Genomic DNA, 24,392 nt, shown 5'->3' on the forward strand with positions numbered 1-24,392 from the left:
AGGTTTTCCAGATTCTGAGCAGTGTGGAAGGAGTTTTCGCTGAAGACCCCCATGCCAGCTGCTTAAAAATCCCAGACTGGCAGCACCGGGTCCCAGTAGCACGTTATATTTTGAAGAGTGGAGGTGAGACCCCCCCATTCATCCCCAGCTGGGGCCTAGTGCACAGCAGGTGTGAGTGAGTCCTTCGGATGACCGCGCAACATAGGTACGTACACGCCGAGACCGAGAGAAGCAGGACTGAGTGTGTGTGTGCATGAGATTCATTTTGGCACAGCTGCATTTCTTTGTCATATCTCCGTAGCTCTGGGGAGAGAGAGGGCTAGCGATAGGAAATTCATAGCTGTAATGGTCCCCATGCTCAAATTCTCTGATAATGGGAATACCAGTCTGTACCAGACACCGGTTTCCCCTTGTAAATGTAGCCAATCACCCGGCTTGGCTACTCTTGCTTTATTCTGTGCTGAAATTTCAGTCTCCGTTTGTGCAACAACTTAGTTTCTCCCAGGTTGGCTAGGAAGGAGAGCGCAAAGCAGATGGACAGGAGGAAGGGGAATGGCAGGGGGTTAAAACAAGAATGGGTCTGCCAGGGTCTCCCTTCTAGCAAATAATGGGGGCTCTGCCAGTGTCTTTTCCCACTCAGATCACACCCAAAGGCTCACGGCATGTGGGCTGGGGGTGGTGGGGATTGCTGTGTGGCGTCCAGCCTTCAGGTGGTGTCTGTTTCAGTGGAACACAGTATTGGGGCTGCCTGCCTGAGTGGGACAGGACAGCCCCTCTCCCCAGTGGATGGAGGTAGGGCTCTGCATCCTGCTCTCCTCTATTCTGCACCAGGGGCCGTAGCTCTGCCGTCAGCAGTGTCCACCCGCGGCTATGCAGAGTGCTGCGAGGAGGTGGGGGTCTGGGATAACAGAGCTCAGGGGGGTGGTGGGGCTGATGATTACAATGGAGAGATTCTGGCGAGTTGGGGAAATTGCTTGAGTTGCGTCTCTGAGCATCTGCAGCCCTGGGGCCAGGGGGGAGGGTTTCCAGGCAGCCCCCTGTACTGTTTGACCCTGCAGTGAATGAACCTGCTGCCCTGAGCTGCAGTTCCAAGGCTGAGTGGCCAGCCCAGCGGCTCCCTCTGAGAGTGGGGAGCGGGGTGCTCCTGACCCCCAGGGCTGCTGGCCAATGCCCCGCAGGGCAGCTCTCAGGGGCCGGGGCCGATAGTTTGCCCCAAGGCACAGCGAGTCACACTGGGCTGTGTTTTGCTCCACATATATTTCAGGGCGGAAAAATAAAGTGAGTTGAACCCCAGCCGAGGCTGGCTCCCTGCCCTCCCCAAGCGGAAGATGCCAATATAGACCATGTGAGCTGCACTGGGTTACAGAGATGTTGCTGCCATTTTCCCCTGAGATGTGCAGCGGGCAAAGCAAGTGCTCTGGAGGAAGGGGGAGGGGCTGTTCTGAAGATGTTTAGGGGGCCCCGGCACCTCTCCTTGCTCACACTTGCCCAGCGGCTCTTTGCGGATCAGTGACTGACAGGATCCCGGCTCACAGGCTGACGGGACCCCAAAGCCAGCCGGACCCACTGCTGCTGCTTGCTTTTCCTCCAGCTAGTAGCGCTTGCTCCCTTCCCAAGCTTCCTCCCAAGTTCAGGTGTTTCCACAGCTCCCTGCTTGGTGGCCCTGGCAAAAGGCTGCTGCTCTCTCTAGCTGCTGTGCAGCAGGTTAGAGCCAGGGCCGTCCAGAGCAGGGGGCAAATGGGGCAATTTGCCCCAGGCCCCGGGCCCCGCAGGGGCCCCCACTAGAGTTTTCATGGGCCCCCACGAGAGTTTTCGGCGGGTCTTCGGCGGCAGGTCCCGGACCCACAGCCGAAGACCCGGAGCTTCTTCCGCTCCGGTCTTCGGCGGCAATTCGGCGGCGAGGGCTTCTTCCACTCCGGGTCTTCGGCGGCAATTTGGCGGAGTGTCCTTCACTCACTCCGGGACCCGCCACCGAAGTGCCCCGAAGACCCGGAGCAGAAGAACCCCCGCCGCCGAAGACCCCAGGCTCCCTGAATCCTCTGGGCAGCCCTGGTTAGAGCCTGTGGGAGAAGAGGGGCCCTGTGGCTGGGCCACTTAGCACCCCCTAATTAGGCTGCAGTGAACTCCTAGAGAACACAACGGGGAGGCAGCTGCCTGAAAGCAAATCACTGTATGGGGCTGTGGGCTAGACAGAAAACTATTAGATCCTTGAGGGATCGGAGTCCAGCCTTCTTAGCCTGCCCCCAGCCACAGCTGCCCGAGCAGCACAGTTCCTGTGTAAATCCAGAGTAATCCCATTGACTTCAGTGGAGCTGCTGCATATTGAGACTGGTGTGAGATCTGTGTCTTGCCACCCAGCTTTGTGCCTCTGGGCCTGTCTGTTTGCCTTTAGGAGTTGTTGGGTGAGCTCGGTGATGGGGTCTGAGGGTAACAAGGCAATTTCAGGAGGCTGCTAGGCTGGTGCCATCTCCTGGCACCCAAAATGTCGCTTTGTTCTGATCTAGTCAGAGATCCAGCAGGCACTTCTGCACCGGCTGCTTGCAGAGGCTGCTCCAGAAAGGTCACAGCCTGACTGCAGCAGCAGAGGGTCAGCAGGTTGCTCCACCAGGGCTGACATTTCCATAAGGTCACGGCTGGCACACCCCTGTTAAATCTCTGCCTTACCATCCACCTCTCCCTGCCTCCCAGCACACAAGGAACAGAGCTTCTCCCAAGCCCAGACCTTCTCCGGGCACTGGAGTAACCCCAGGGCTGCTCAGATCTCTGGTCATAGCAGGATTCTTTGCTAAGAAGGTTAGTTGCATCCAAGGAATTCTTCCCTCCCAGAGATACCCAGTCACTTTCCCCTGCTGCCAGCTGTGCAACTTAGAGGATAGATTGATGGACAGTTCATCTCCAGGCCCGTGGGAATGATGAGTAACATGCTCAGGCCGCAGGGGCAGATCAGAGCTGTCCTGCCCCCTGTCTCCCCCTCCCCCCACATCCGTGCACCAAAGTAAAAACACTGGTAGAGATCGAGGATTGCAATATCTCAGGCCAAAGGTTTGGCCCGTGTGACCAAATCAGTAACAGGAGGGAAGGGCCGGCAAGATCCCCCCGCAGTGCTTCCCACTGCAGCTGTCCGCTCCTTGGGAAATTCCAGCGTTTCGGGGAGGGGGAGGGGAGATTGTTCCGAACTGGAACACAAAGCTGATATTTTGAAACTTCGCAGAAAATGAAAACTCTGCAGAATTTCAATTCGGGACCGTCGAATCATTTCGCTTCAGTAATGTCAAATTGTTTTGATTCAATGCAATCGTGTCATTTCAGTTAGGGAAAATGCTTCCTTTTGACATCATCATTTCAATTCATTTTATTTCTACTTTTATATTATATGGAACTATAGAGTGTAATAGTATATTCATATGTTGTATTTCAAATAAAAAGCAAAACAAAATAAATTGAAATGATAAAGTCAGAAGGAAATATTTTTACCTTATCAAAATGAAAGGAGAAAGCTGGAATTATTTGTTTAGACTGTTGCCCATGAAAAAATTAATCAAAATTGACACATTCCCGTGAACCGTTTCAATTTCGATGAAACTGCTTTTTTTCCTATGGAAAACTATTCTGTCAAAAAAAATTGCAACCACAGCTCTATCTACTTCCCATTAGCTCGTCTCTCTCACACACACACACACACACCCACACACATACCCCAGTTTTGTTATCTCCATTATACAGATGGGGAAACTGAGGCACGGAATGTGACCATGATTTGTATAGTATGTTAATGTTGGAGCTGGGCTTGGACTCAGAAGGTCCTAGCTCCCTGTCCTTGGACTGATGGAGGAGGAGATGGGGAAACCATCCGCTTACACCTTAATCTGACCCCTTCTAGAGGTGGACACTGGGGGGGGGGAGGCTGGCAGGAAGGGTCATGCTTGGGGCATGTGGACAGGCTTGACATACAATGGTTTACACTCAGAGAACCCCGTAAAGCAGATTGCCCAATAATGGCTCTTGTGGGGGACCCCGCGTGAACCCCGCCTCTTTTAAAGGACCAATGATCCCTTCTCTGCATGTTGCAGCACAAGCTAGAGTTGCTTGGAAAAGAAAGTAACGTCTTCTGGATAAAGGGAGGAATTCAATCCCTTTGCTACTCTCCCAGCGGTAACTGGCCAGGTCTCCAGCAGGCATATGACCAGGTGTAGTATTACAGGGATTTAGTCCCCCGGGGCTCACACCCTTCCAACTCACCATATTAGTAGCATTTGGGGGCCTGATTCTGCTCTCGCCAAAACCAGCTGTAGAGACACGAATGATTTACCCAGTCGTAAGCCCTAGAACTTCCTAGTTAGAGGCTTTAACGCCTTTGTAGTTTTGTGCTGCTAGGCGAGGAGTTCATTTCCAGCACACACTCATGCATGACGCACCTCTGCCAAAGCTTTCCCAAGGAGTTATCAGCAGGCATTTAGGGGAAGGCTGTGTCTAGACAGGCTGCAGCTCTGCGTCGCTCCTGGACAGCGTGGCATTTCCCTCTTTCCTTGTCAGGAGTGTTGTCTGGAGATGATTAAGCTTTGTATTTTTTAACCACAGATTGCAAAATAGGTTCTGGGCTCCAAAGCTGAGAAACTGGGAAGCTTCTCCTCCCACCCCAGACAAAAGCTGCCATCTCCGTTTCCCCCTTTTCCTTCTGTCATGCTCAGCAGGGCCAGATATTACAAGTGTTAAAGGGGTGGGGGTATTGTGTTGTATTGTCTATTGTGTGATTCGTACCAACAACAATTAATAGTGATGTGTTTTAATGTGAGTGATTCAGGGTGAGTGTTGACATGTGCATTTGTGTTTGATGTGTAAGACTGTGTGTACAAATGTGTTGTTTAAAACATGCATATTTGTGTGTGCTTATGTTAGTGTGGTGTGTAATGTGTCTTACAGAGTGAGTGTGTAGTTGTGTATACGTTAGACTGGGCATGTTTGGGCATGTGTTGGTTAAAATGTGTGTGGAGGTGTGTTACAGGGTGATTGTGTAGTCATGTATGCATTTGTGTGTGCATTTGAGTGTGTGTGTGTGTGTGCCGGTAATAGTGTGCATTATGGGCTGTTAGAGGCACATGCCCTCAGCTAACAGCCCAGGTTTTAACCTGCATGCGTGAGAGGGAGAAAGCTGCCTTTGCTAGTGATTTGGAGTCAGATAGGAAAGGATGAGGCAAGAGGCTGGAAATCTGAGCTCTGGGGCCATTTCATCATTAGAAACCCTGGCCAAAAACACACACAAAGAGACTGAAAGAACTGTAGATGCGTTGAACAGAGGGCTGCCCCGGCCAATGCAAAGCACAAAGCAACAGCAAAGGGATGGTCTGAAGTTGTTGTTTCAGTCATAAGGACCCCAGTGACTTTCCACCCAGCCAGGTCCTTCAGTACCCCACCCACCCCACCGACTCGCTGCCTTGGGACTGATGCAGGGTCTCCTGGGATGCTGCCTGTATAAACCATTGCCCTCTCCCCAGCCAATCAGCACCCAACATTGCTTGACCTTGCCTAGCAATCCTGGGCCAAATCAGAGGGCGATACATGTGTACCTCTCAGGATTTCCCTCTTATCCTGTGTCCCAGGGTGCAGGGATCCTGAATCGCTAGCAAGTGGGTTCCTTTCCCACCTGGTGGAATATGCCATCAGAGCAGAGAGGTGTTTGTTATCTAGCTGTCAGTGGGAGTGCCCACTAAAATGGAATGTCTAATCCCAAATGAACCCCCCCGCCCAATGCGAGGGGGAATGCCTTGAGATGGGCCTCCCCTCCACTCCACATGGTAGGAGCTGTGGCCACATGACGGTGAAGAGGAGTTTCTGGCTATAGGTAAATGGAAGGTGAGAGCTGACTTGTTTCAAGAGGCTGGGTCAGAGCGTGTTACAAAAGCACCGGGCTGGGGCCTGGGCTTTCCCAGAATAGCAATGATGGATGCCCTCTCTATACGAAGAGGGGAGAGCAGAAATGGAGTGACGTGCACTTGGGGTTATGCAGCCAGAAACCATGCGTATGTTTGGATGTGTAGGTGCGCAGGGACACGTGCTTATGCGCATGCTATGCAGGTGAATGCATGGGCAGCACCCAACTTCGTGTGTATATGCAGGAACAAGTATGCCTGTGATTGTGTGTGTGCGCACGCATGATGCACGCAGCTGAGTAGGGTGCCTGCAGACATGTAGATATGTATATTTGTGCATGTGTCTATGTATGGGTGAGTATGTTTGTGTGCATGTTGGTGTATGTATGTCAGTTGGCGTGTGTGTATGTTGGTGTTTGGGTGCACACGCAGTGTGTAGTAATAAACGTTTGTGTGCGAGCAACACAACCTTTCATAAGTTCTGTTCATTTTGAAGATACTGAATGTAACCAAAATTTATTAAATGAAGGATTATATGTTAATACTGCTGACTCTCAGGATCAGGCCAGCACAAAACACACAACTATCAACCCAACCCATAGAATACTTGGAGATCCACAGCAAAGGGTTATGTAGGTGTGTTTGTTTTGTGCATTTGACAGCACTTTGGGAGAGCTAGTATCTCCGTTTCCCCTTTACAGGGGGGCAATCAGTTTCAAATGCTCCATCAGGAGGGGAACAGGAAAACCCTTACAGCTTATAAAAGGGATTTTATTAAAGCAGGTCAGCTCGTGTGTTTTGAAGCAACTGGACATTTTAAAAACGTAGTCAGCTTCAGAAAATGCAAATGGCCAGTGTCCCCTTTCCAGAAGAGTTATTCGGGCTCTTTACACTTTCTGCTATTACTGCTCCAGAGTCAGTCTTAGCGGGAAATGCGCATCTGAAGTTTAGGCCCCAACCCTGCCCACACACATGTGCCTCACTGGTGTTCATTGGCACCACTCACACAAGTAAAGTTAAGCATGCCCATAAGGGGATTTGCAGGCTCAGGGTCAAGGATGTTTATTGCAGCTAGAACATGTGCTTAAAGCTATGAGTGAGCGTATTCTCAGCTGGCTAGGCTAGCTACTACGGGTATGTCTACACTTCAAGCTGCGGGTGTGATTTCCAGCGCGAGCAGACATACCTGAGGCAGTTCTGATTGAGCTTTGCGCTAAAAACAGAAGGGTAGCCGCAGTAGCATGAGTAGTCTTGGCTACACTTCTATTTCTATCTACACTTCTATTACTCTAGCACGGGTATGTCTCCTCGCACTGGAAATCACGCCCCCACTTGGAAGTGTAGACACACTGTAAGTCTCAGCTCAAGCCACAATCTGGCCTGGTGTTCAGGTACTGAAGTGAGCAGTTCCCCTTTATATGTGGTCATTGGAACTGGCAGGAACCAATGGACACAATCAGCTGCCCAGGTTATCCTATGAAGGTGCAGCGATGTCTTTCTGTCTAATCGAGGGGTAATCCTACCTCTCACTAACGTATTGAGTTCCCAGTTCTCAGCTTTTGTGACACAGATTCCATGAGGAGTTTTCGTTGTTCCCAGCCTGAACCTTTTCACTGTGCATTTTCCTGTGTAGCTACATGCTACCTTGTTAGTCTGGCTGCAGCTCTTTGCTTCTCCTCATACCCTCACTCATGAATTCAACTTCCCTTCTTTCAGACCCTCATTTCTTTCTGTCACTTAAACCTTTCTGTGCCTCTTTCTCTTTCTTTTCTGACCTCCTCTGAGCCAAGCACAGCTGGCCACCCCTAGGTGTCAGAACACCTTCTCCCATGTGCATGCACACAATACAGACACGTCTTGTGTGGGAAGGTTTAACAAACGGCCTAGTGTAGGAGGCATAGTGTGCTCCATGATCTGCTAAGAACAGGCTCCTTTTACTTCTTACACAGGCTCAAATTAATTCCAGTGAGCACACTTAACTCTTAGGTCACTGGTTTTAGAGAGACACCCCGCCCCATCAATCTGAAAATCCTAACCTGTCTGACAATGCTGCACCCACTAGAGTTACAAGTAGCCCCCAAGTAATTGAAGGAAGTAAGACCCTTTGTCTCTGTTTATAGTATGCATTAATCAGCCCTTTGTCACTGGCACTGTCCGACCCCTGGAGAGCTCATCAGACCCCAGTCCTTCAAGGAGTGCAGTGCCTGTGCAGATCCCATCTATTGCAACAGGCCCCAGGCAGAGCTCATGGTAGGAGTGGGGACCAGTCAGTTTCTCCCTTGCTGAAAAGATCCTTTTATAGAGATATAGCAATAGCAGAGCAGAACAAAGCCTTCTTGCAAAAAGAATGATTTAAAAAAAAAAAAAACCAGGCCATGCTCTTTAAAGGAGATGCTGTCAGAAAGAGTCATTTTTAACTATAAGTTTGTTAAAAAGACTTGAATTTGACTGTGTCCCTACACATGCCCTACGTTCTGATGTGGTGCCCCCCACACTACTGAGCAGCTGTGAGGATGAGCTCTGAGGGGAAGCCCTCCCAGATTGGAAGAAGAGTGGTCAACAGCCAAGGCCTTGAAGTTGGAGGAGGGAATAAAGCAGAAGAAAAATCAGGTCGTGGTGATGGGAGGCTCCTTGGGGGTACCTCTCTCGTGGGGGGAATGACATCAATACCTGAGTCTGAGCAGCCATTTCCAAGTGTATTGGATCAAGTGGCTTTTATTAAAGAGCTGCTCCAGCCTCAATAACTCGCTGGCTGCCCTGGACAGCAATGCAGAGAGGAGCCGACGCCTGCTCAGACCGAATTCTTCCTAACACATTATCCTGCCAGATAAATTAATGAGCTTCCCTAGGCCCCACGGCACGCTGCTGCAGACTTCCTACACTCAGAGGCTCAGCACAGGGAGATGGGAGAACTGGTGGATACTAGGGTCAAATTTTTATTTGTGAGGGAAGGGAACAGGGGAAAGGCAGGTTATTATTTAGTCTTTGGAAATGGACTTACTCCTCAAGTGTGGACTCACCTTGTGGGGGTTGAAGGTTTGGGGTTCAAATCCAGCTGTTGGCAGGACTCAAACCAGGGACATTCAGGGCCCAAGGGTCTGATAGCTGCGTGTCCCACCCCCGAGGGATGGGATTAGGGCCCTCCCCTTCTCTGCTTAGCCGACTCATCAGCGTAGGGAGGCAATGCTGGGAAAGCCACCAAACAGCAAAGCTCTCAGTTGCTCAAGATGCTACCCATTAAAGGAAGTGGTTTGCTAATGGGACCCATACAGTTTCCAGTACATCCTCCCTTCCCCCCACTAGCTTGGGTATAGGACAATAAAAAGGGAACAGCCACTTAATAAACACTAGCTAGCATGGCAGCTTAACGAGCACCAGCCCCACCATGACTGGGACTCTTAAAGGGGAAGTTGCATGGCTCTCCATCCCTCCCCCACAGAAAAGAAACTTTAAGGATTATATTTTGCTGTCTCCTCCATGCTGCTCACTGCCCAATCCTGCAGTCCTTGCTCAGATGAAGGGTAAGCAGGCTGAGCCAAGTAATTATTGCCCTGTCAGTCTGACTGATCCTAGGCAAGATATTGCAGCCGCGGATACAGGACTCTATTAATAAAGAATTAAAGGAGAGTAATATAATTAATGCCAATCAACATGGGTGTATGGAAAAAATAGATCCTGTCAAACTGATGTGATACCTTTTTTGATGAGATTACCAATTTGATTGGTGAAAATACTAGTGTTGATGTAATATACTTAGGCTTATGTAAGGGTTTGACTTTGTACCGCACGCCATTTTGATTAAAAAACTAGAACGATATAAAATTAACATAGCACACATTCAACGGAGTAAAAGCTGATGAATGGATAGGTCTCAAAATGTAACTGTAAACAGGGAATCATCAGCGTGTGGGCGTGTTTCTAGTGGGGTCTGCAGGGATTTGTTCTTGGCCTTGTGGTATTTAATGTTTTTATCAGTGACCTGGAAGAAAACGTCAAATCAGCACTGATAAAGTTTGCAGATGACACAAAAATTGCGGGAGTGGTAATAATAAAGAAAACAGGTCACCAATACAGAGCACTCTGGATTGCTTGGTAAGATGGGCGCAGGCATACACGATGCGTTTTAATACACTTACACGTAAATGTATACATCTAGGAACAAAAATGTAGACCATACTTACAGGATGGGGGAACTCTATCCTGGGAAATGGTGACTGAAAAAGATTTGGGGTTCAGGGTGGATAATCAGCTGAACATGTGCTCTCAGTAGGGCTAATGAGATCCTTGGTACAAATCCATGGTACGCCCACATCTTGAATACTGTGTGCAGATGGGGTCGCCCCATCTCAAAAAAAGATATATTGGAATTGGAAAAGGTTCAGAAAAGGGCAACAAAAATGATTAGGGCTATGGAACGGCTTCTGTATGAAGCGAGATTAATAAGACTGGGACTTTTCAGCTTGGAAAAGAGACGGCTAAGGGAAGATATGATTGAGGTATATACAATCATAACTGGTGTAGAAAAAGTAGATAAGGAAGTGTTGTTTACTATTTCTCATAACACAAGTACTAGGGCTCACCAAGTGAAATTAATAGGCAGCAGGTTTAAAACAAATAAAAGGAAGTATTTCTTCATACAACGCACATTCAACCTGTGGAACTCCTTGCCAGAGGATGTTGTGAAGGCCAAGACCATAACAGAGTTCAAAAAATAACTAGATAAATTCATGGAGGATAGATTCATCAATGGCTATTAGCCAGGATGGGCAGGAATTGTGTCCCTAGCCTCTGTTTGCCAGAGGGGGAATGAGCAACAGGGGTTGGATCGCTTGATGATGACCTGTTCTGTTCATTCCCTCTGGGGCACCTGGCACTGGTCACGGTCAGAAGACAGGATACTGGGCTAGATGGACCTTTGGTCTTACCCAGTAGGGCTGTTCTTATGTTCTTGGATGCATAACAATCTTGAGTAGGAGGAGAGAGGTTATTTAATTTCTGCACTTGGCAGTCGTGTGACCATTGCTGGAATACTGTGTCCAGTTCTGGTGGCTACAATACAAGAACGAGGTTGATCAGTTGGAGAGGTTTCAGAGAAGAGCCCCAAGAAGGATTAAAGAGCCCCAAGAACGATTGAGCTCCTTGAGTCAAAGGAAACATGCCTTACAGTGCTAGACTCAAGGAGCTCAATCTATTTAGCATAACTAAGAGCAGATTAAGAGGTTAAATATCTACAGGAAGGAACAAATATTTCAATCTAGCAGAAGAAAGTATTACATGGTCTAATGGCTGGAAGTTTTATATATATATATATAGAGAGAGAGAGAGAGAGAGAGATACCTATCTCCTAGAACTGGAAGGGACCTTGAAAGGTCATCAAGTCCAGCCCCCAGCCTTCACTAGCAGGACCAAGTACTGTTTTTCTCCCAGATCCCTAAGTGGCCCTCTCAAGGATTGAACTCACAGCCCTGGTTGAGTAGGCCAATGCTCAAACCACTGAGCTATCTAGACTAGACATAAAATGCAACTTTTTAACAGTGAGGGTAATTAATCGTTGGAACAATTGACCAAGGGTCATGGTGGATTGTCCAACATTGGCAATTTTTAAATCAAGCTTGGTGTTTGTCCAAAAGATTTGCTATTTTGGGCCTGTCCTCTGGCCTGTGTGATACAGGTCAGACTAGATGATCACAAAGGCCCCTTCTGGCCTTGGAATCTATGAATAGCTCCCAATTTAGTGGGCATTTTGCCTCTATCAGGAATGGGCCCTGCATTACTAAAGTCCTGACGGATCAGTGGAAGTCATCTCCTGTCCATGCAGCCAGCACCTCCTGCCTGGTTCATTCTGTGACATCCCAGATGGGAGGCTTGATGGCCTGGGACATCACCAAGGCTGAAGTGTGCTGTGACTTCATGGCATGGGCCTGGGCAGGAGGAAGAGGAGGCCGGGAAGTGTTTGTAGCAGGGGGAACAGCAGAATGGTCTCATTCCAGCTAAGCCCAGGAGAAGGAGCTAAAATATTAGCCAGGTTTCTTCTGCTATAGAGCTTGGTGCTTTGTTTTTAATTCTGTGCCCCCTTGCCGGCTCCCTCTGCAGCTTGTCTCTCTTCCCACCAGCTGGAGGCACTGGTGGCTTCACACCGCGTCATGCCTCAGCCATCCACGTGCATCCAGGATTCTGACAGCCAGGGATTTTTATCCGGGCTACTTCAACCTTTCGAATGAGACTCCAGATTTCCCTCTTCACCTCTCCTCTCCTCTCCTTCCCCCTCTCCCCCCCCCCACCCTGCAATAGCATGGATCTAGCTAAAAGAAAACTGGCTCCAGCAGGCCCATTGACGTGACTGTCTCCCCTGGGAATTCACTCTGCAAATTACTTCCTCTTTGCTAGGAATGTGATGTGCAAACAGAGCAGGAGTTGCTCCCAGAGCCCCTAGCTCACACGCCCCAGGAGCACCGGGGGAAGTGGGAAGGATGGGGGCCAGGGGAGGAGGTCATCTCAAGACTTTTGACACAGAATTAAGGCTACAGTTTTTGTTTCCAGACACAATTTCCTCTGTGTGTCCTTCTCCCCTCCCCCGCCCCGTGCCTGCTGCTGAGAAGGGTAAGGGACAGGCCTGAGCATGAGGGGAAGGGGGGAGAGGCAGGCCAGGCCCTGATGCTGTGCAGGTCTGGCTATTGGGGAGAGTGGGGGAGGGAAGGCAGTCCTGAGTGAAGGCAGCAGGGTGGGGAATGGTGTGATTGTGGTCAGGCTGGTTGGGTGGCGAGGGGACTGGGAGCAAGGGGAAAATGGATGAGGCTGGGAGAAAAGGCGAAGGGCTGGGAGAGAGGCCTGGGAGAAAGCGGTGTTTTGCTTCGCTCTTCTTCAGAAGGCCCCGAACACTGAACTCGGACCAGGGATGCCCTTGCCTAGTCCTGTCCGGGTCATGTGGCAATTGGGCCCCATCCCCTCATGGCCTGTTCCCATCTCTGGCCCTAGTTAAAGAGCCCCCAGGCTGAGCGGGTGGGCAGAGAAATCCAGTGCTGGGTTCTGACAGAATGAGGGGTGCTAGGCAGAGCTAGGAAATGTGACTGAGGTTCTTTATAGAAATAATGGATTGAACCTTCCTCCCCACACACCGCACTGTGTCCATCCCCCCAAACTGTGTGTGCGCCTCTATGTACCCTTCCCCCTCCCCATAGTGCGCGCCGTCTCCCCCAGTGCCTTTCTTCCTCTCCCACCAGGGTGCACTGTCCCCTCACTCTACCTGCAGCATGGTGAGGTGGGGAAGATGGGGCCCATGGTGGGGAGGACAAACTCCCATGGGTGGGGGGAATGGCACACACAGTTTGGGGTCTTCCTGTGCGTGGAACTGGCCTCTGACTTTGGTGGTTATCAGAACTTTTTGCTAACAGGAATCCCATGTACCACAGCACTGGCTTCCCATCCTGGGCTCCAGCTGTCCCCATGGCAGCCTAGCCTTAGCTCACCAGCTGCAGTGTGGTGAGGGGAGTCTGTCTCCATGACAAGCCCCCTGCCGTTTCAGGGAGCCGCATCAGCCCCAGACACAGGGGCATCTACTAGTGTCTCAGACTGAGGCCCTGTAAGACTGAGCACAGAGCAGCACCCTCGCAGCAAGAGGATGAGAATCTTTGGGGGTCAGAGGGAAGGGCAGCAAGAGCACCCCGCCCCCTTTGCAACACATCCCAACCACAATGCTAAACCCAGCCGCCCTGTTACAAAGAGGGGGCACAGTTGTGGGTCAGGGGAGAAACGTTCCAAACACATCACATGCAAACACATTAGGCATAAATATTTCTCCCTGAAGTGATTCCCAAAGGCCCATTGTGCTGGGTGTGAGACAGACCCAGAGAAGAGATGATTCCTGGCCACAGGGCTTACCATCTGTCATATGCAGAGTGCGCGCACACACACATGATGTACACACAGCCGGTATACACATCGTGTACATCATACACACACAGGATATACACACAGGCAGTGTGCACATCTCTCTCTCTCTCACACACACACACACGATATACACACAGCTGGTATACACATCGTGCACATCAAACACACACAGGATATACACACAGCCAGTGTGCACATCTCACACACACACTCACGATATACACACAGCCGGTATACCTATCAGGCACATACATATACAGGCTCACATCCATGCACATCCACGGTGCCTTCCCATGGCCTCGCTCACTTGGACAGACCTGTGGCCTGCAGCTTGGAAGCTCTCAGAGGGCACGTGCGTTTGCCCGTCATTCTCACAGGGGGCCTAGTTCCCAAGCATAGGCACTAAAATAGGATGTCCGTCCGTCCCTGGCATTGCTTGCTCAGACCAGCAGCGGGCGTGGGTACCATGAGCCCAGAGGATGGAACGAGAGGCATTTCCCAGCCACTGCTTCCAGATGTCTTCACATCATCTCCCCTCTGCACTCATCCCTTCCTCTAAGCCATTAAAACCTGCTCTCTGTTCCTGGCGTTATAACTGATCCCAGCAAAGCCCACAGAGCAAAGCAGCAGCATGAAAGGCCCAGGACTGAATCCCCTGGGCCCCCTTGGCTTGCCCCCAGCTCAGCCCCAGGAATCTGCCTTGTTGACCATAAAAGGACAGGCATTTCTCATCCCCTGGAGGGAGGATGGGAAAGGAAAGGCAGCGCTATTTATAGTGAGCATCAGGGCCTGGGCCTGAACCCGGGGTTAATCAGCCTGCCAGTCTGGGACCAGATTGGGATCTCTCTCCCGCTCTCCTTTTTCTCATAAACCTTTAATTTAAAACCTGACCTCCTGGTGATGAGGCAGGTTTGGGGGAAATACTCTTCTATGCCCCCCCCCCCCGCCCCTTCCCAACCACTCTACAGGGCCCCAAAGGGTTTCCATGAGGAGCAGTGGGGTCTCCATGGAACTGACAGTCCTTGTCTGAAATAAAACTGCAGTATGGGAGCTGTAGGTACTGGGCTATATACCCGAGGAATGTTTATAAGGGGAGGTGCAGTGCTTGGCAAAGAGAGAGACACGTCTGCCTGAGCTGAGATAAGCCTGGCTTTGAGACTTGCCAGTAAGAGCTAAGATCACATCAGGGAGGTCTCCCCCTCCAGCTGTCTTGCCTCTGTTCCATCTGTCACAGAATGACACTGGTTCTCAGGCTGTTCCTTGCAGTTAAAGCAACTAAAGGGCCTGGACAGAGGGTGAGATTCTAGTCCTAGGCCTTGGCTACACTGGCGCTGAACAGCGCTGAAACTTGCTGCGCTCAGGAGTGTGAAAAGGCCCCCCCCCCCCCCCGAGCGCAGCGAGTGCAGTGCTGTAAAGCGCCAGTGTGATCAGAGCCTGCAGCGCTGCACGCTCGCTCGCAGCGCTGTGAATTCCCAAGTGTAGCCAAGGCCTAGTCTGCCTGGCACATTGTCCAATGAGCGTTGCACAGCCGTGGGGCACTGGGTGGCAGAGGGGAGGTCAGGTCCAAGCGCAAGACTGCAATATTAGCTAGTGTTTTTCAGCCTGCAAATGCCCCCACTGATGCTGGGGGGAAAAACCCTGAGGAGGGATCTCACAGGGGCAAATAGGATGGCTCAGGCAGGTTCATCCAGGAATGTGCCGATGCCACAGCTAGGAATATGCAAGGGATACTGCATACAAAGCACAATCCACCTAGAGTTCCCCAGACAGAGCTGCAGGTTAGAAGGCAAGTGAAGCTTTTCAATGGACTTTGGATCAAGTCCCCCATGTATTAATGCTGGCAAAACACATGGCGCTCCCTGAAGAAAGGGTGCTAGAGAAAGCAATAATGCCTCTTTGCAAAGTCCTGCGTTATGGCCCAAGATGGGGAGCCAGGAAGGCCTGAGGTCTAATCATAGCTCTGCCACAGACCTGCTACTGGGCAGAGCCACCTGGCGAAAAGTTTTGTGCCTGTGAAAAACATCAGTGACAATGAGAAAGTTTTAATTTGTTTCAACATTTTCTTGGCTTCCTTTAAAAAAAAAAGAAATCAAAATTTGGGGGGCTTTTGTTTGCTGAAAACTGAAAAAAAAATAGGGTTTTGGGATTTCAATTACAACAAATTTTAGGAACAACAGACATTGCCTGTAGAAATGGCCTTTTTTAAAAAAATCAATTTTTTACAATTGAAAAATGGTTTTGAACAGAGAGTCCTTTAGCATCCACTGTGATCAGCTGGAGATCCCTCTGGCCCAGAGGGCTATCTTGGGAATCCAGCTGGTCTTGTGATCTGTCTGTAGCAGGGCTCAGTTCCTGGGAGGATGCACACAATCCAAAAAGACGCAGTTACCCATTGGGCCTGGAGATATCCCTAACTTGGATCCATGTCTATAACTAATGCAGGAAGAAACACATTCATTTTGTTAGGACAGGGATCGGCAACCTTTGGCCTGCGGCCCGCCAGGGTAAGCACCCTGGCGGGCCGGGCCTGTTTGTTTACCTGCTGCGTCCGCAGGTTCAGCCGATCGCGGCTCCCACTGGCCGTGGTTCGCCGCTCCAGGACAATGGGGGCTGCGGGAAGTGGCAGGGATTTGGGGGCTGCGGAAGTGGCGAACCGCGGCCATTGGGAGCCGCGATCGGCCGAACCTGCGGACGCGACAGGTAAACAAACTGGCCTGGCCCGCCAGGGTGCTTACCCTGGCGGCTGCAGGCCAAAGGTTGCCGATCCCTGTGTTAGGAAGATGAGAAAACAGTGGGCCAAATTCATCCCTGATATCCATTGATGTGAGGGTAGGATACCATGACTCATGGCTCCAGGGCAGAGAGTGCATCACCCTGTTGAGACCTAGATTCTGAGCCCTGGGCTACACTTCAAACTTAGATCAACATAGCTGTGGCATTTAGGGGAGGGAAAAATCCACACCCTGGAGCACCATAGCTATGCCAGCCTAACCCCAGTGTGGATGCAGCTAGGTCGATGTAAGATTGCTTCCGTCACCCTCACTACCACCGTTCATGGATGTGGTGTTCCTGCAACGATGGAAAAAACGCTTTGCTCCATGTAGACTGTGTCTACACTGTGGGGTTTTGCCAGCATAGCTATGGCACTATAGCAAATCCATAGGAAACCAACCCCCTCCACTAGAGGGTGGCTGTGTGGTCGAGGGGTCTAGGAGGACGCTGGTTTAGATGCTCTGCGGACTCTGTGGTGTCCTTGGACAAGTCACTCCACTTTCCTGTGCCTGAGACAGGTCCAGCTAGGAAATTGCATGAGAAGCAGGAACCTCCCTGCTCCCTAGACATGGAGCCTAAGCCCTGCTTCCCTGCAGAAAGGAATTAGGGAGAAAAATAAATATCCACCCTGACTGAATTGGACTTGTCAACACTGGTTTTCCACTTGTAAGGTAACTCCCTTCTCTTGATGTGCCAATATATTTATGCCTGTATCTGTAATTTTCACTCCATGCATCTGAAGAAGTGGGGGTTTTTACCCACGAAAGCTTATGCCCAAATAAATCTGTTAGTCTTAAAAGTGCCACCGGACTCCTCGTTGTTTTTATGTGATAGGAGGGAAAGGGGCAGGCCCAGTATTTGCTCTGTGCTCCTCTTCAGGGACTGGAAAGGTCTAAGCATGGGGGGATCTTCCCTCTGGCACAGGAGGGAGGAATAGTTCCCAGCAGATGTTTCTCTTCCAAGCTCCGTAGGACGCGTGGCCCTGAGCATTCCAAGAGTGCTTCATGGCATTTCTTCGGCTGCCGTCTCCTCCCTGGGGACAGCAGCTGAGCCCTCAGAACCCTGCATTCAGGATGACGAGAACTCTCTGCTTTGGTGTTTCCCACCAAGTCGTTTGGTGCAGGGCGATGGCTGGGGCTGGGAGCAGGGCAGGATCTGGGAAGTTCCTTGGAGGCTATCCCACGAGCCAGACTTTGTGCACACTCTGCGGGAAGCTTTGATTGCCATCCAGAAGTGGGGGACGTGCCAGCGTGGCTCTGATCTCGGAGAGCAGAACATGCCCTGGGCCTCTTGGTTTGGAAGCAGCAGGAGGAACGTACAGCTCATTACTCACTTGACTGGAGTAAACCCACGCAGGCCTGGAGCTGAAAGGAGGCTCCCTCCCCAAATGCCAGTTCCCTCCACTGCATGTACCCGGATTGGTTATTATAGGGTTGTGCATGAGTGCTGTGGCCGCGTACATCTTGGCTTGTTATGCAGTGGTTGATTCTGAGTGCGGGGGCTTCAGAGCCTGGTTTGTGATTGGAAGGGTTCTTAACAATAGTGAGGCAGTGCACATCCTGATTTGTTATTGTAGGGCTGCTTATAAATGCTGGGGCAGAGCATATCCTGGTTTGTTATTGTAGGGTTGCTCCTGAGCACAGTGCTATGAGTCCTGTTTGAAGGGCAAGGGTAACCCAGTATTAAAGCATTTCCCTGGAAGACCAACTCCCACCTGTGAGGAGTCACAGGCACTTTGCTCTCACCGTGGAGACTCCGACTGGCTGCCGAGGTCCGCCGAGCACAGCAGGGTCCCCTGAACTGCTCTGGGGGGGAAAGCATGGGAGAAAATTAAACAGATCATCCTCCCAGGAGCTCTGGGAGACAGCTGGGCCCTCTTCACCCCTAGAGCTCACAATCAGAGCCTGCACTCCAGGACCAGCAGTTTAAATCCCCCATTCCCAGGGGATGGGGGAGCTGAGAGCATGTGAGACTTGTGATCTTTAGACCAAAGCACGGAGAGGAAAGAGTGGGAAAGGGGCTGAGCAGCCCGGGAGCACAAGGGATACAAATACCCCTCGGGCCAGCCACTCCCTTTCTCTTCATCTTTTCCATTTGCTCCTCTGTCCTGGGCCCTCTGTGCTGGGCCGAGTCTCTGGTCTTTCCTTTTAAACTGGAGGGGTGAACCCCTGTGTGTGCGTGTGTGTCAGTGCATGCATTGGGCACATGTGTGCTGGTGTTTACAGTGTGTGTGTGTGTGGTCCCTTGTTCAGAGACTTCTCTGACCTGAATGGCTGAGTCCCATCTGTGCGGCTGCTGCCTTTCTAACCGTTCAGGGAGCAGTGCAGAAAGCCTCTCAGTGCTATACCTGGAGCAGCTTTCGGCACATCGCCTGGTGGGCCGTCAGTGTCTGTAAGGCTCCCTGGGACATCGGGTGGGAGCTAGGACCAGCCAAGGCATCTTCAGTGCAATGCCCAGGGTGACTTCCTGGGGATGAGAACCTCATCACTGCTCTAGTGCCTTCCAGCTCAGCCTAGTCTCATTGCCAGGACCTGCCCACAGGCCCAGGGGGAAGGACAGCACCGCGCATGCCTGGCACATACGTTGAAGCTTTCTGCTCAGGCACTGATGCACACAGTGGTTCATATAGCCTTATGCACACCTAGGAGCCATCCACTGATACTGGCTTCACTGGGCCCAGTCGCTGGGGGCCTCACCGGCCACGGACTCTCACACATATCCCATGTGCCAGCACATGTGGACATTTGCACACACACAAATGTGCACCCAGAGTTGTGTGAGCGTGACTGCACAGTGTGTAAGCACAGGGGTCATTAAAGCATTCACAGGAATGGTGGAGCCAGGCCTGGAGTGTGTCTATTGCTCAGCTCACATTACAGACGCTGTCGCTGTTTGCACCACCGGCTTCCCTCTGGTGTCTGCTTGCTGGGTCTTTAGAGCGGACTGGGGCACTTGATTGGTTTACAGGGCAGGGCAGTGGGAGAAGGGCTAGCGCTCCCCAGGGCACTGCAGGGGACCTGGCGTAGTTGGGAGGCCTGACCTCCCACTGCCTGGGCGAGGAGTGTTCTGCAGCATTCAAGTGCAGCCCCTTTGGAGGACTCAGGCCTGGCAGGTGTCGGGCGTGCAGAGCAGAGGGAAGGATGCTGGGGGGAAGATCCTGAGCAATATAGGGGCCAGTGGATGCTTGTGTGTATCGGGCACTGTAGCTATCTGTACTCAGGGGTCGTTTAGAAGCGAGACTGCCATATTCTGTGTGGGATTGAGGAGCCCCAGAGGAGTGCTCTCAGCTTGTGCCTCACACTTTCTCCCACTGCATTACACTGAGCTTCTCCTGCTGCCCACAGATCCTAACAATAACAATGATCATAGATGTACCAGAAGCAGCCCCCTCCCAACTTCTCCAAGCCGGGGTTTGAGAGCCAGAGGCAGCTCTGAATTTTGCAGCTCAGGCCCGGCTCTAATAATCACACTGCATGTTGCCCTTCTTCCAGCCTCTCATCCCTGTGAGCTAGCCTTGTTTTACACAGCTCAGCTTTGCTTGGCAATTGTCCGTGAACACGGCTGCATCTGGCCTGGCTGTGCTCCCGGTCAGGACAAGGCTGGCGCTGGGCCTGGGCATGAGAGCCTGTGATCCCAGCAGAGTTCCTGTCCCTTGAAACACCCCGCTCTCACCGAGCATCCACACCAGCTTGGCCTGTGGCCTCTCCAGGCCGTAGGGCTGCAATGTCCCAAAAGGCCACAGAGCTGAGAAGCTGTCATAACTATAAAGGGAAGGGCAACAGCCCTCCTGTGTACAATACTATAAACTCCCTCCTGGCCAGAGACTCCAAAATCCTTTTACCTGTAAAGGGTTAAGAAGTTCAGGTAACCTGGCTGACACCTGACCCAAAGGACCAATAAGAGGACAAGATACTTTCAAATCTTGGTGGGGGGAAGGTTTTTGTCTGTGCTCTTTGTTTTGGTGGGAGTTCGCTCTTGGGACTAAGAGGGACCAGACATCAATCCAGGCTCTCCAAATCTTTCTGAACAAGTCTCTCATATTTCAAACTTGTAAGTACAGCCAGGCAAGGCTGTTAGTTTTATCTTTGTTTTCTCAACTTGTAAATGTACCTTTTGCTAGGGTGTTTACCTCTGTTTGCTGTAACTTTGAACGTAAGGATAGAGGGGGGTCCTCTGGGCTCTTTAAGTTTGATTACCCTGTAAAGTTATTTTCCATCCTGATTTTACAGAGATGATTTTTACCTTTTTCTTTAATTAAAAGCCTTTTTAAGAATCTCATTGATTTTTCCTTGTTTTTAGATCCAAGAGGGTTGGATCTTGATCCCCCAGGAGTTGGTAGGAGAGAGGAGGGGAGATGGTTAATTTTTCCTTGTTTTAAGATCCAAGGGGTTTGGATCTGTATTCACCAGGGAATTGGTGAAGAATCTCTCAAGGCTACTCAGGGAAGGGAATTAGCACATTGGGAGTGGTGGCAGCGGACCAGATCTAAGCTGGTAGTTAAGCTTAGAAGTTTTCATGCAGGCCCCCACATCTGTACCCTAAAGTTCAGAGGGGGGGAGGAGCCTTGACAGAAGCAGATAAACTCATGACACTTGTGACTTTCAGCTGCGTTTGCATTGATGTCCTGGCTGGCAAGCCCTGGTGACAGGGCCTTTCCTGGCTCCCTGTTGATCTCCATTCTCTCTTTGTCTCTTACAGACATGGGATGCACAGGACACTGGCTGAATAGAGGAAGCAGTGCACAGCTGACAGCTTTGGAGAAGTACGACTGAAGGCAGCCTGAAGAGTGACCTGTTAAGGGGGACAGCCTCGGAAATCCAGGCAACTGGCAGCAGGTCAACATGGCCTGTTAGCGTAAGGTGATGGTCACTAAGCACCAGCATCTGTCAATGCACGCGCCACCACTTCCAACCACTCTGACTTTTTTGTGACATGTATGTACTCTCTCTCTCTCTCTCTCTCTCTCTCACAAACACACACACACACTCAGGCAAGCACTCACAGACAGGCATATGCACAGATACACACGTATTTACCAGTTAATGGATGTTAGGGGGCTTATTCCTTCACTCTCTCACTTCCCTGGTCCTTCTCACATGAACAGAGAGCATCATTACCCGAAGTCCGAAGGTGCAAACAATTCGATGTTTATTGGGGTGAACTTCCAGCAAGCATGATTCCAGTTTCCTTCCTTAGTGTCCCCCTTCCCAGCTTGTCTTCCTGTTCCCATTCCCTCCCCCTTAGCAAAACATGATTCCAGTTCCCCCACCCCCAGTCCCTGTTCCCATTCCGCCCCCTACTTCCTGATTGACTGCAGACTATATAGTAAAACTTGAGTTCTGCTTAACTATATCTTAACCAATCATTTTACTGAAATTTAACTAACCAATCCTAACACATTGTAACATGGTTATTTAACCAATTATATCCCACCACCTTAATTGCTTTACACCCAACAAAATTAATTATACAGCAGACAGAAACAATCACAGAACCAGACAGAGATTATACAGACAAACATTAGGGAAGTGGAGACTACAGTGATAGAACAATACAGAAATGAGGATTTTACATCCCAGCTGTTGATAAGTAAGTTCTTGCCGCACAGGATGCTATCAAACTAAGTTTCCTTTTACATCTTCTAGGCTCTTCTCTTTCTCTGGAGGTGATAGGAATATCAGGACAGGATTGTATTCCTAACAGCCCAATAGCACCTTATTTCAATGTGACTAGTTTGCAATGTAAGGATGTGACCATACCAGGGCCGGCTCCAGGCACCAGCATAGCAAGCAGGTGCCTGGGGCAGCCAATGAAGAGGGGGGCGGCATGTCCGGCAATTCGGCGGCAGGGCCGTCACTCCCTCTGGGAGCAAAGGACCTCCCGCCGAATTGCCGCCATAGAATGAAGTGGCGCTAGAGCTGCCACCGAATTGCCGCCAATCACGATCGCGGCTTTTTTTTTTTTTTTTTTCCCCTGCTAGACTGGCCCTGGACCATACACTTCCCAGTTTATGGCTGGCCTCTGCTGCTTAGCCAAAGGCCTTAGCCTAAGAACCAGGCCTCAGACTGTCACAGTAAGAGAAGGCCCAGACACAGACAGACAGTGATTTTGATTCCTTCTTTTATACCTCTATAACTAGCTAAGTGATAAGAATACACCTAAATTCTTAAAGTATAGGCCTTTACAGACAGGCCTGAATATCTATATCCTAACAATGGACACGATCTTTAGCTCGTGAAATTGCCCCAAACTAACTGGATTCTGTGATCTTTTGTTTGCACTTTTATAACTTGTCCCTCAGTGTTGCAGAGGGGTATTTACAGGCAGTTAAACAGGTACGTACGAGACCTGGCTCTGAATCAGAATCCCACCTCTAACCCCTGGTTCTGAGCTTGCAGCGCAAGCGGACACAGAGCAAGCACTGAATCAGAACAACCCAACGTCTGGGAAAGGCTCATCCAGATCTGGGCCTGGGTTTTGTTCCAGTCCTGCTCTCGTCTATAGACGATGTGAAATACCCGTGTGGAGAGGCGTCGGGTTTTGCAGCATGGTGGTGTTATACACAGGTAGGAACTGGGATGTGGTGTAGGGGGATTCTAGCTGATACACACAGTTAGCTGGAATGCCATTGTCCCCCTAAGCCAGTTTTTGGTGCAGGATTGCTAGTTCCAATAGTTCCATGGAGCTAGTGTCAGTGTGGTGTATAAGGGTCGGTTAATGGGGCTGTAGTGCAGTATGTACTCTCACACTCAGGTAAGTAGGCAAGGTTAGTTATTCACTATATAAGGGGAAAGCTGGCCTCTTTCTATACAGAATACAGCAGAGGGTAGCTTCAGCTTGAGGTCTCTATTTGTGTGTTTTCTTTGGTGCTATGATAGCTCATTGCCTAAAACTCCATCCTCCCCAAACTGGCCTCAGACCTGCCTACTCTACTGTGTGCATCCCTCACAACGGGCCAGACCAGGTTCGTATCACAGCACAGAGCACAGGTTTGCTGTCTGGCTTGGCGCAGAAGAGGGTGGTCTCTCCATCTTGGGCTGGCTGATTGCCTGGGAGTAGGAGACTCCTGGGATCTCTTTGCATGTTGCAGCAGTATGCTCTGCATACTAGCTAGCCAGGAGGAAAGAGATGGTGGGTGAGCATTTTGAAAGTTGGCTGCCTTGTTATCATCCTCTAGGTTCTCCTGGGAGTCCGTGTCCCATTTTCCTTTCATGCGCTGAGCCTCTCTCTCTCAGCTAGTCCTTTAGTGAGTGCGTCCTGTGTCTCTGACTCACGGCAGATTGATTTCCAAACATGGCTGCAGCTTGCTGCTCGCTTGCCCAGCCAATTCGGGGCCTGGAGATAATGCCGTGGCTGGAAATGTTTCTAAACCCCTGATCTTTCAGGGCTGTGCTTTCCACTGGCTTGTTCAAACCACTTCAAGGCTGAAACCTGAAAGAGCTGATGTGGTAAGCCAGTCTGCTCTGCTCCTGTCCAGCCCTGGTGACTGCAGCGAAGCCAGAAGCAAAGAGGAGAAATGTACCCTGGCCAGGACAGGGTGAAGGTGTTGTGTTAAGAGGGTTTCTCCCATTTGTGTGATGATCTCTGTGATGTCTAGAAAGGTGTTGATTTCTGTGGCACGGCTGGAAAGGCTGATTCGAGCCTGTGTGTCTGGTCTATTGGCTGTTATAGGTGGGTTGCCTGCAAATAGCTGGGGGAGGCTGGGAGAGCCACTTTCCCGGCTGTTTTTCCGCTTCTGCACAAGCTTGCCTTTACTTTTGCTCTTTTCTTTCCCTCAGGGAACCTGGAAACATGGGATTGATTGGGAGCATGGGGGTTGGTGCTGGAGAAGGACCAGGACTCTTGGTACCATTGGACAGTCCT

The 24,392-nt window shown here is 50.6% G+C and overlaps 1 long non-coding RNA gene across 1 annotated transcript; it reads left to right on the top strand.

Moving 5' to 3' along the window:
- On the top strand, window positions 1–24,391 carry LOC117882067. Its single transcript, XR_004646932.1, has 3 exons — window positions 1–205; window positions 21,228–21,388; window positions 24,308–24,391. It is a non-coding gene; the product is annotated as an uncharacterized LOC117882067 (long non-coding RNA).
- Window position 24,392: the final 1 nt, after the last annotated feature.

The sequence above is a fragment of the Trachemys scripta genome, chromosome 8 (genome assembly GCF_013100865.1).
Source record: "Trachemys scripta elegans isolate TJP31775 chromosome 8, CAS_Tse_1.0, whole genome shotgun sequence".
Taxonomy (NCBI): domain Eukaryota; kingdom Metazoa; phylum Chordata; order Testudines; family Emydidae; genus Trachemys; species Trachemys scripta.